The sequence below is a fragment of the Calliopsis andreniformis genome, unplaced genomic scaffold, assembly GCF_051401765.1.
Source record: "Calliopsis andreniformis isolate RMS-2024a unplaced genomic scaffold, iyCalAndr_principal scaffold0014, whole genome shotgun sequence".
NCBI classification, from domain to species: domain Eukaryota; kingdom Metazoa; phylum Arthropoda; class Insecta; order Hymenoptera; family Andrenidae; genus Calliopsis; species Calliopsis andreniformis.
The window spans coordinates 16,301,700-16,315,206 of record NW_027480427.1 but is presented as its reverse complement, the minus strand read 5'-3'; positions in this window follow the sequence as shown (position 1 = coordinate 16,315,206).

Below are 13,507 nucleotides of genomic sequence, written 5' to 3'. Positions count from 1 at the left end.
CTTCTGGCGTTCACTTCTTAGGTCCTAGCTATTCGATCTGGTGGAGCAACGCCCTGGAGTGAAACCTGGGTTGCCCGGAACGTAGAAATGACCACTACTATCACACTGGTTGCAAATTATTCCTGCTATACGATGGAAAAACTGTTGTATTTTTATTGCATTTTATGCTTCTGGCGTTCACTTCTTAGGCCCTAACTATTCGATCTGGTGGAACAACGGCCTAGGGTGAAGCCTACGTTGCCCGGAACGTAGAAATGACCATAACTTTCACACTGGTTGCAATTATTTGTTTTATACGATGGAAAAGAAGTTGTATTTATATCGTATTTTATGCTTCTGGCGTTGACTTCTTAGGCCCTAACTATTCCATCTGGTGGAACAACGCCCTAGAGTAAAGCCCAGGTTGCGCGGAACGTAGAAATGACCATAACTTTCACACTGGTATCAATTATTCGTTTTATACATTGGAAAAACTGCTCTATTTATATTGTATTTTATGCTTCTGGCGTTGACTACTTAGTCCCTAACTATTCGATCTTGTGGAACAACGCCCTAGAGTGAAGCCTAGGTTGCCTGGAACGTAGAAATGACCATCACTTTCACACGGGTTGCAATTATTCCTGTTATACCATGGAAAAACTGTTGTATTTATATTGTATTTTATTCTCCTGGTGTTGACTTCTTAGGCCCTAACTATTCGATCTGGTGGAACAACGCCGTAGAGTGAAGCCTAGGTTGCCCCGAACGTAGAAATGACCATTACTTTCACACTGTTTGCAATTATTCCGTTTATACGATGGAACAGCTGTTGTATTTATATCATATTTTATGCTTCTGGCGTTGACTTCTAAGGACCTAACTATTCGATCTGGTGGAGCAACGCCCTAGAGTGAAGCCTAGGTTGCTCGGAATGTAGAAATGACCATAACTTTCACACTGATTGCAATTATTCGTTTTATACGGTGGAAAAACTGTTGCATCTTCACCGTATTTTATGCTTCTGGCGTTGACTTCTTAGGCCGTAACTATTCGATCTGGTGGAGCAACGCCCTGGAGTGAAACCTGGGTTGCCCGGAACGTAGAAATGACCACTACTATCACACTGGTTGCAAATTATTCCTGCTATACGATGGAAAAACTGTTATATCTACATTGTATTTTATACTTCTGGCGTTCACTTCTTAGGCCCTAACTGTTCGATCTGGTGGAACAACGCCCTAGAGTGAAGCCTAGGTTATCCGTAACGTAGAAATGACCAGTACATTCACATTGGTTGCAGTTATTCCTGTAAAACGATGGAAAAACTGTTGCATCTTTATTGTATTTTAAGCTTCTGGCGTTGACTTCTAAGGCCCTAACTATTCGATCTGGTGGAGCAACGCCCTAGGGTGAAGCCTAGGGTGGCCGGAACGTAGAAATATCCATAACTTTCACACTGGTTGCAATTATTCGTTTTATACGATTGAAAAGCTGTTGTATTTATATTGTATTTTATGCTTCTGGCGTTGACTTCTTAGACCCTAACTATTCCCTCTGGTGGATCATCGCCCTAGAGTGAAACCTACGTTGCCCGGAACGTAGAAATGACCATTCCTTTCACACTGGTTGCAATGATTCCTGTTATGCGATGGAAAAACTGTTGTATTTTAATTCTATTTTATGCTTTTAGCGATGAATTCTAAGTCCCTAGCTATTCGATCTGGTGGAGCAACGCCCTAGAGTGACGCCTAGGTTGCTCGGAACGTAGAAATGACCATTACTTTCACACTGGTTGCAATTATTCCTTTTATACGATGGAAAAGCTGTTGTAATTATATCGTATTTTATGCTTCTGGCGTTGACTTCTTATGACCTAACTATTCGATCTGGTGGAGCAACGCCCTGGAGTGAAACCTGGGTTACCCGGATCGTAGAAATGACCATCACTTTCACACTGGTTGCAATTATTTCTGTTATACGATGGAAAATCTGTTGTATCTATATCGTATTTTATGCTTCTGGCGTTGACATCTTAGGCCCCAACTATTACATCTGGTGGAACAACGCCCTATGGTGAAGCCTAGTTTGCCCGGAACGTAGAAAGGATCATAACTTTCACACTGGAAACAATTATTCGTTTTATACATCGAACAGCTGTTCTATTTATTTTGTATTTTATGCTTCGGGCGTTGACTTCTAAGGCCCTAACTATTCGATCGGGTGGAGCAACGCCCTAGAGTGAAGCCTAGGTTGCCCGGAACGTAGAATTGACCATTGCTTTCACAATGTATGCAATTATTCATTTTATTCGATGGAAAAACTGTTGTACTTGGATTCTATTTTATTCTTCTGGCGTTGAGTTCTAAGTCCCTAGCTATTCGATCTGGTGGAGCAACGACCTAGAGTGAAACCTGGATTACCCGGAACGTAGAAATGACCTGTACTTTCACACTGTTTGCAATTATCCCTGTTAAACGATGGAACAACTGTTGCATCTTTATTGTATTTTATGCTTCTGGCGTTGACTTCTTAGGCCCTAACTATTCGATCTGGTGGAGCATCGTCCTAGAGTGAAGCCTAGGTTGCCCGGAACGTAGAAATGACCGTTACTTTCACACTTGTTGCAATTATTCGCTGTATACGATGGAAAAACTGTTGTATTTGTGTTGTATTTTATGCTTCTGTTCGTTGACTTCTTAGGCCCTAACTATACGATCTGGTGGCACAACGCACTAGATTTAAGCCTAGGTTACCCGGAACGTAGAAATGACCAGTACTTTCACCCTGGCTGCAATTATTCCTGTTATACTATGGAAGAAATGTTGTATTTTAATTGTATTTTATGCTTCGGGCGTTGACTTCTAAGGCCCTAGCTATTCCATCTGGTGGAGCAATGCCCTAGAGTGAAGCCTAGTTTGCCCGGAATTGTAGAAATGACAATTTCTTCCACACTGGTTGCAATTATTCCTGTTATACGATGGAAGTCCTGTTGTCTTTTTATCGCATTTTATGCTTCTGGCGTTGACTTCTTAGGCCCTAGTTATTCGATCTGGTGGCTCAGCGCACTAGAGTGAAGTCTAGTTTGCCCGGAATGTTGAAATGACCATAACTTTCACACTGGTTGCAATTATTCGCTTTATACGATGGAAAAACTGTTGTATTTTTATTGTATTTTATGTTTCGAGCGTTGACTTCTAAGGCCCTAGCTATTCGATCTGGTGGAGCAACGAACTAGAGTAAAGCCGAGGTTGCCCGGAACGTAGAAATGACCATTACCTTCACACTGGTTGCAATTATTCCTGTTATACGATAGAAGGACTATTGTATTTTTATAGTATTTTATGCTTCTGGCGTTGACTTCTTAGGCCCTAACTATTCGATATGGTGGATCAACGCCCTAGAGTCAAGCCAAGGTTACCCGGAACGTAGAAATGACCAGTACTTCCACACTGGTTGCAATTATTCCTGTTATACGATGGAAAAGCTGTTGTATTTTTATTGTATTTTATGCTTCGGGCGTTGACTTCTAAGGCCCTAACTATTCGATTTGGTGGAGCAACACCCTACAGTCAATCCTAGGTTGCCCGAAACGTAGTAATGACCATTACGTTCACACTGGTTGCAATTATTCATGCTATACGATGGAGAAACTGTTGTATTTTTATTGTATTTTATGTTTCAGGCGTTGACTTCTAAGGTCCTAGCTATTCGATCTCGTGGGGCAACGTCCAAGAGTGAAGGGTATGTTGCCCGGAGCGTAGAAATGACCATTACTTTCACAATGGTTGCAATTATTATTTTTATACGATGGAAAAACGGTTGTACTTTTACTGTATCTTATGCGTCTGGAGTTGTTTTCTAAGGCCCTAGCTATTCGACCTGGTGGTGCAGCGCCCTAGTGCGAAGCCTAGGTTGCACGGAACGTAGAAGTGCCCATTACTTTCACGCTGGTTGCAATTATTCCTGTTATAAGATGGAAAAACTGTTGTATTTTTATTGTATTTTATGCTCTTGGCGTTGACCTCCAAGTCCCTAGCTATTCGATCTGGTGGAGCAACGCTCTAGAGCGAAGCCTAGGTTGCCCGGAACGTAGAAGCGGCCATTAGTTTCACACTGGTTGCAAGTATTCGTTTTATACGATGGAAAAACTGTTGTACTTATATCGTTCTGTATGCTTCTGGCGTTGACTTCTTAGGACCTAACTATTCGATCTGGTGGCACAACGCACTAGAGCGAAGCCTAGTGTGCCCGAAATGCAAAAATGACCATAACTTTAACACTGGTTGCAAATATTCGCTTTATACGATGGAAAAACTGTTGCATTTTTATTGTGTTTTATGCTTCTGGCGTTGACTTCTTAGGACCTAACTATTTGATCTGGTGGCACAACGCACTAGAGTGTAGCCTAGGTTGCACGGAACGTGGAAATGACCATTACCTTCACACTGTTTGCAATTATTCCTGTTATACAATGGAAAAACTCTTGTATCTTTATTGTATTTTATGCTTCGGGTGTTGACTTCTATGGCCCTACATATTCGATCTGGTGGAGCAACGCCCTACAGTGATGCCCAGGCTGCCCTGAACGTAGATATGACCATGACATACACACTGGTTGCAATTATTCGTTTTATACGATGGAAAGGCTGTTGTATTTATAATGTATTTTATGCTTCTGGCGTTGATTCCTTAGTCCCTAACTATGCGATCTGATGGAGCAACGCTCCAGAGTGAAGGCTAGGATGCCCGGAACGTAGAGATGACCATTACAATCACAGTTGATGCAATTATTCCTGTTATACGATGGAAAACCTGTTGTATTTAGATTGTATTTTATGCTTCTGGCGTTGACTTCTTAGGACCTAACTATTCGATCTGGCGGAAAAACGCTCTAGATTGAAGCCTAGGTTGCCCGGAAGGTAGAAATGACTATCACTTTCAGACTGGTTGCAATTATTCGTGTCATACGGTGGAAAATCTGTTGCATTTTTATTGTATTTTATGCTTCTGGCGTTGACTTCTTAGGACCTAACTATTCGATCTGGTGGAACAACGCTCTAGATTGAATCCTAGGTTGCCCGGAACGTAGAAATGACCATTACTTTCACACTGTTTGCAAATATATATTATATACGATGGAAAAGCTGTGGTATTCATATTGTATTTTATGCTTCTGGCGTTGACTTCTTAGGCCCTAACTATTCGATCTGGTGGAGCAATGCCTCTGAGTTAAGACTAGGATTCCCGAAACGCCGAAATGATCATTACTTTCACACTGGTGGCAATTATTTATGCTATACAATGGAAAAACTGCTGTACTTATATTGTATTTTATGCTTCTTGCGTTGTCTTCTAAGGCCGTAGCTATTCGATGTGGTGGAGCAACGCCCTAGAGTGAAGCCTAGGTTGCGCGGAACGTAGAAATGCCCATTACTTTCACACTGGTTGCAATTATTAGTTTTATACGATGGAAAAACCGTTCTATTTATTTTGTATTTTATGCTTCCGGCGTTGACTTCTAAGGCCCTAACTATTCAATCTGTTGGAGCAACGCCCTAGGGTGAAGCCTAGGTTGCCCGGAAAGTAGAAATGACCATACCTTTCATACTGGTTGCAATTATTTGTTATATACGATGGAAAAGCTGTTGTATTTATACCGTATTTTATGCTTCTCGCGTTGACTTCTTATGCCCTAACTATTCCATCTGGTGGAACAACGCCCTAGGGTGAAGCCTGGGTTGTCCGGAACGTAGAAATGACCATTACTTTCACACTGTTTGCTATTATTCATTTTATACGATTGAAAAGGTTATGTATTTATATTGTATTTTATGCTTCTAACGTTGACTGCTAAGGCCGTAACTATTAGATGTGGTGGAGTAATGCCCTAGAGTGACGCCTACGTTGCCTGGAACGTAGAAATGACCATTACTTTCACAATGTTTCCAATTATCCATTTTATACGATGGAAAAACTGTTGTACTTATATTGTATTTTATTCTTATGGCGTTGAATTCTAAGTCCCTAGCTATGCGATCTGGTGGAGCAACGCCCTAGAGTGAAATCTAGGTTGCCCGGAACGCAGAAGTTACCATAACTTTCACACTGGTAGGAATTATTCGTTTTATACGATGGAACAACTGTTCTATTTATTTTGTATTTCATGCTTCGGGCGTTGACTTCTAAGGCCCTAACTATTCAATCTGTTGCAGCAACGCCCTAGGGTGGTTCCTAGGTTGCCCGGAAAGTAGAAATGACCATTACATTCACACTGTTTGCAAATGTACATTATATACGATTGAAAAGCTGTTGTATTTATATTGTATTTTATGCTTCTGGCGTTGACTTCTTAGGCCCTAACTGTTCCATCTGGTGGAGCAATGCCTCTGAGTTAAGACTAGGATTCCCGAAACGCCGAAATGATCATTACTTTCACACTGGTGGCAATTATTTATGCTATACAATGGAAAAAATGTTGTACTTATATTGTATTTTATGCTTCTTGCGTTGTCTTCTAAGGCTCCAACTTTTCGACCTGTTGGAGCAATGCGTCAGAGTTAAGTCTAGGGTGCCCAAAACGCCGAAATGATCATTACTTTCACACTGGTTGCAATTATCACTGCTATACGATGGAAAGACTGTTGTATTTATTTTCTATTTGGTGCTCCTGGCGTTGACTTCTTAGGCCCTAACTGTAAGATCTGGTGGACCAACGCCCTAGAGTGAACCCTAGGTTGCCTGGAACGTACAAATGACCATATCTTTCACACTGGTTGCTGTTATTCCTGTTATATGATGGAAAATCTGTTGTATTTATATTGTATTTTATGCTTCTTTCGTTGACTTCTAAGGCCCTAACTATTCGATCTGGTGGAGCAACGTCGTTGGGTGAAGCCTAGGTTGCCCGGAACGTAGAAATGACCATTACATTCACACTGTTTGCAAATGTACATTATATACGATTGAAAAGCTGTTGTATTTATATTGTATTTTATGCTTCTGGCGTTGACTTCTTAGGCCCTAACTATTTCATCTGGTGGAGCACCGCCCTAGAGTGAAGCCTAGGTTGCTCGGAACGTAGAACATACCATTACCTTCACACTGGTTGCAATTATTCCTGTTATACGATGGAAAAACTTTTGCATCTTTATTGCATTTTATGCTTCTGGCGTTGACTTCTAAGGCCCTAAACATTCGATCTGGTGGAGCAACGCCTCAGAGTTATGTCTAGGATGCCCGAAACGTCGAAATGGTCATTACTTTCGCACTGGTTGCAATTAGTCATGCTATACGATGGAAAAACTGATCCATTTTTATTGTATTTTCTGCTTCTGGCTTTGACTTCTAAGGTCGTAGCTATTCGAACTGGTGGAGCAACGCCCTAGAGTGAAGCCTGGGTTGCCCGGAACGTAGATATGACCATAACATTCACACTGGTTGCAATTATTCGTTTTATACAGTGGAAAAGCTGTTTTATTTATATTGCATTTTATGCTTCTGGCGTTGTCTTCTTAGGCCCTAACTATTCGATCTGGTGGAGCAATGCCTCTGAGTTAAGACTAGGATTCCCGAAACGCCGAAATGATCATTACTTTCACACTGGTGATAATTATTTATGGTATACAATTGAAAAACTGTTGTATTTATATTGTATTTTATGGTTCTTGCGTTGTCTTCTAAGGCCGTAGCTATTCGACGTCGTCGAGCAACGCCCTAGAGTGAAGCCTAGGTTGCCCGGAACGTAGAAATAACCATATCTTTCACACTGGTTGCTATTATTCCTGGTATACGATGGAAAGGCTGTTGTATTTATATTGCATTTTATGCTTCTGGCGTTGACTTCTAAGGCGCTAACTATTCGATCTGGTGGAGCAACGCCCTAGAGTGAAGCCTAGGTTGCCCGGAACGTAGAAATGACCATCACTTTCAAACTGGTTTCAATTATTCCTGTTGTACGATGGAAAAACTATTGTATTTTTATTGCATTCTATGCTTCGGGCGTAGACTTCTAAGGCCCTGACTCCTCAATCTGTTGGAGCAACGCCCTAGGGTGAAGCATAGGTTGCCCGGAAAGTAGAAATGACCATATCTTTCGAACTGGTTGCAATTATTCCTGCTATACGATGGAAAAACTGTTGTATATATATTGTCATTTATGCTTCTGGCGTTGACTTCCTAGGCCCTAACGATTCGATCTGGTGGAGCAACGTCCAAGGGTGAAGCCTATGTTGCCCGGAACGTAGAAATGACCATATCTTTCAAACTGTTTGCAATTATTCCTGCTATACGATGGAAAAACTGTTGTATTTATATTGTAATCTATGCTTCGGGCGTTGACTTCCTAGGCCCTAACGATTCGATCTCGTTGAGCAACGTCCAGGAGTGAAGCCTATGTTGCCCGGAACGTAGAAATGACCGTAACATTCTCACTGGTTCCAATTATTCGTTTTATACGATGGAAAAGCCGTTGTATTTATGTTGCATTTTATGCTTCTGGCGTTGACTTCTTAGGCCCTAACTATTCGATCTGGTGGAGCAATGCCTCTGAGTTAAGGCTAGGATTCCCGAAACGCCGAAATGATCATTACTTTCACACTGGTTGCAATTATCACTGCTATACGATGGAAAGACTGTTGTATTTATTTTGTATTTGGTGCTTCTGGCGTTGACTTCTTAGGCCCTAACTATTTCATCTGGTGGAGCACCGCCCTAGAGTGAAGCCTAGGTTGCTCGGAACGTAGAACATACCATTACCTTCACACTGGTTGCAATTATTCCTGTTATACGATGGAAAAACTTTTGCATCTTTATTGTATTTTATGCTTCTGGCGTTGACTTCTAAGGCCCTAAATATTCGATCTGGTGGAGCAACGCCTCAGAGTTAAGTCTAGGATGCCCGAAACGTCGAAATGGTCATTACTTTACGCACTAGTTGCAATTAGTCATGCTATACGATGGAAAAACTGATCCATTTTTATTGTACTTTCTGCTTCTGGCTTTGACTTCTAAGGTCGTAGCTATTCGATCTGGTGGAGCAACGCCCTAGAGTGAAGCCTGGGTTGCCCGGAACGTAGATATGACCATAACATTCACACTGGTTGCAATTATTCGTTTTATACAATGGAAAAGCTGTTTCATTTATATTGCATTTTATGCTTCTGGCGTTGACTTCTTAGGCCCTAACTATTCGATCTGGTGGAGCAACGCCGCAGAGTGCAATCTAGGCTGCCCGGAACGTAGAAATGACCATAACGTTCATTCTGGTTGCTATTATTCGTTTCATAAGTTGGAAAAGCTGTTGTATTTATATTGCATTTTATGCTTCTGGCGTTGAATTCTAAGGCCGTAGCTATTAGATGTGCTGTAGCAACGCTCTAGAGTAACGCCTAGGTTGACCGGAACGTACAAATGACCTTTACTTTCACAATGTTTGCAATTATTCATTTTATACGATGGAAAAACTGTTGTACTTGTATTGTATTTTACTCTTCTGGCGTTGACTTCTTAGGCCCTAACTATTCGATCTGGTGGATCGACGGCCTAGAGTGAAGCCTAGGTTGCCCGGAACGTAGAAATGACCATTACATTCACACTGTTTGCAATTATTCCTGTTATACGACGAAAAAGCAGTTGTATTTATATTGCATTTTATGCTTCGGGCGTAGACTTCTATGGCCCTACCTATTCGATCTGGTGGAGCAACACCCTAGAGTGAAGCCTAGGTTGCTGGAACGTAGAAATGATCATCACTTTCAAACTGGTTGCAATTAATCCTTTTATACGATGGAAAAACTGTTGCATTTATATTGCATTTTATGCTTCGAGCGTAGACTTCTATGGCCATACCTATTCGATCTGGTGGAGCAACACCCTACAGTGAAGCCTAGGTTGCCCGGAACGTAGATATGACCATAACCTTCACACAGGTTGCAATTATTCGTTTTCTACGATGGAAAAGCTGTTGTATTTAAATTGTATTTTATGCTTCCGGTGTTGACTTCTTAGACTCTAACTCTTCGATCTGGTGGAGCAACGCCTCAGAGTTAAGTCTAGGATGACCGAAACGTCGAAATGATCGTTACTTTCGCACTGGTTGCAATTAGTCATGCTATACATTGGAAAAATTGTTGTATTTATACTGTATTTTATGCTTCTGGCGTTGACTTCTAAGGCCGTAGCTATTCGATGTGGTGGAGCAACGCCCTAGGGTGAAGCCTAGGTTGCCCGGAACGTAGAAATGACCATAACATTCACACCGGTTGCAATTATTCGTTTTATAGGATGGAAAAGCTGTTGTATTAATATTGCATTTTATGCTTCTGGCGTTGACTTGTTAGGCCCTAACTACTCGATCTGGTGGAGTAATGCCCCACAGTTAAGTCTAGGATGCCCGAAACGCCGAAATGATCATTACTTTCACACTGGTAGCAATTATTCATGCTATACGATGGAAAAAATGTTGCATTCTTGTTGTATTTTCTGTTTCTGGCTTCGACTTCTAAGGTCCTAGCTATTCGATCTGGTGGGGCAACGTCCAAGAGTGAAGCCTATGTTGCCCGGAACGTAGAAATTACCATAACTTTCACACTGGTTGCAATTACTCGTTTTATACAATGGAAGAACTGTTGTATCTATATTGTATTTTATGCTTCTGGCGTTGTCTTCTAAGGCCGTAGCTATTCGATGTGGTAGAGCAACGCTCTAGATTGAAGCCTAGGTTGACCGGAACATAGAAATGACCATATCTTTCAAACTGGTTGCAATTATTCCTGTTATACGATGGAACAGCTGTTGTATTCATATCGTATTTTATGTCTCTGGCGTTGACTTCTTAGGCCCTAACTATTCAATCTGGTGGAGCAATGCCATAGAGTGAAACGTAGGTTGCCCAGAACGTAGAAATGACCATTACTTTCACACTGGTTGCAATTATTCCTGTTATACGATGGAAGAACTGTTGTATTTTCACTGTATTTTATGCTTCTGGCGTTGAATTCTAAGTCCATAACTCTTCGATCTGGTGGAGCAACGCCCTAGAGTGAAGCCTAGGTTGCCCGGAACGTAGAAATGACCATTACTTTCACACTGTTTGCAATTATTCATTTTATACGATGGAAAAGCTGTTGTATTTATGTTGTATTTTATGCCTCTGGCGTTGACTTCTAAGGCCATAGCTATTAGCTGTGGTGGAGCGACGCCCTACAGTGACGCCTAGGTTGCCCGGAACGTAGAAATGACCATTACTTTCACACTGGTTGCAATTATTAGTTTTATACGATGGAAAAACTGTTCTATTTATTTTGTATTTTATGCTTCGGGCGTGACTTCTAAGGCCCTAACTATTCAATCTGTTGGAGCAACGCCCTAGGGTGAAGCCTAGGTTGCCCGGAAAGTAGAAATGACCATAACTTTTACACTGGCAGCAATTACTCGTTTTATATGATGGAAAAACTGTTGTATTTATATTGTATTTTATGCTTCTGGCGTTCACTTCTTAGGCCCTAACTATTCGATCTTGTGGCACAACGCCCTAGGGTGAAGCCTAGGTTGCCCGGAACGTAGAAATGGCCATCACTTTCAAACTGGTTGCAATTATTCCTGTTATATGATGGAAACACAGTTGTATTTTTATTGCATTTTATGTTTCGGGCGTTGACATATAAGGCCCTAACCACTCATTCTGTTGGAGCAACGCCCTAGGGTGAAGCCTAGGTTGCTCGGAAAGTACAAATGACCATAAGTTTCATACTGGTTGCAATTATTCGTTTTATACGATGGAAAAGCTGTTGTATTTATATCGTATTTTATGCTTCTGGCGTTGACTTCTTGAGCCGTAACTATTCGGTCTGGTGGAGCAACGCCCTGGAGTGAAACCTAGGTTGCCCGGAACGTAGAATTGGCCATCACTTTCAAACTGGTTGCAATTATTCCTGTTATATGATGGAAACACTGTTGTATTTTTTTTGCATTTTATGGTTCGGACGTTGACTTCTAAGGCCCTAACTATTCAATCCGTTGGAGCAACGCCCTAGGGTGAAGCCTAGGTTGCTCGGAAAGTAGAAATGACCATAAGTTTCATACTGGTTGCAATTATTTCTTTTATACTATGGAAAAACTGTTGTATTTATATTGTATTTTATGATTCTGGCGTTGACTCCTAAGGCACTAACTATTCGATCTGGTGGAGCAACGCCCTGGAGTGAAACCTAGGTTGCCCGGAACGTGCAATTGGCCATCACTTTCAAACTGGTTGAAATTATTCCTGTTATATGATGGAAACTCTGTTGTATTTTTTTTGCATTTTATGGTTCCGGCGTTGACTTCTAAGGCCCTAACTATTCAATCCGTTGGAGCAACGCCCTAGGGTGAAGCCTAGGTTGCTCGGAAAGTAGAAATGACCATAAGTTTCATACTGGTTGCAATTATTTGTTTTATACTATGGAAAAACTGTTGCATTTATATTGTATTTTATGCTTCTGGCGTTGACTTCTAAGGCACTAACTATTCGATCTGGTGTAGCAACGCCCTGTAGTGAAACCTAGGTTGCCCGGAACGTAGAATTGGCCATCACTTTCAAACTGGTTGCAATTATTCCTGTTATATGATGGAAACACTGTTGTATTTTTTTTGCATTTTATGGTTCGGGCGTTGACTTCTAAGGCTCTAACTATTCAATCCGTTGGAGCAGCGCCCTAGGGTGAAGTCTAGGTTCCTCGGAAAGTAGAAATGACCATAAGTTTCAAACTGGTTGCAATTATTTGTTTTATACGATGGAAAAACTGTTGTATTTATATTGTCTTTTAAGATTCTGGCATTGACTTCTAAGGCACTAACTAATCGATCTGGTGGAGCAACGCAATAGAGTGAAGCCTAGGTTGCCCGGAACGTAGAATTGGCCATCACTTTCAAACTGGTTGCAATTATTCCTGTTATATGATGGAAACACTGTTGTATTTTTTTTGCATTTTATGGTTCGGGCGTTGACTTCTAAGGCCCTAACTATTCAATCCGTTGGAGCAACGCCCTAGGGTGAAGCCTAGGTTGCTCGGAAAGTAGAAATGACCATAAGTTTCATACTGGTTGCAATTATTTCTTTTATACTATGGAAAAACTGTTGTATTTATATTGTATTTTATGATTCTGGCGTTGACTCCTAAGGCACTAACTATTCGATCTGGTGGAGCAACGCCCTGGAGTGAAACCTAGGGTGCCCGGAACGTTGAATTGGCCATCACTTTCAAACTGGTTGCAATTATTCCTGTTATATGATGGAAACACTGTTGTATTTTTTTTGCATTTTATGGTTCGGGCGTTGACTTCTAAGGCCCTAACTATTCAATCTGCTGGAGCAACGCCCTAGGCTGAAGCCTAGGTTGCTCGGAAAGTAGAAATGACCATAAGTTTCATACTGGTTGCAATCATTCGTTTTATACGATGGAAAAGCTGTTGTATTTATATTGTATTTTATGCTTCTGGCGTTGTCTTCGAAGGCACTAACTATTCGATCTGATGGAGCAACGCCGTAGAG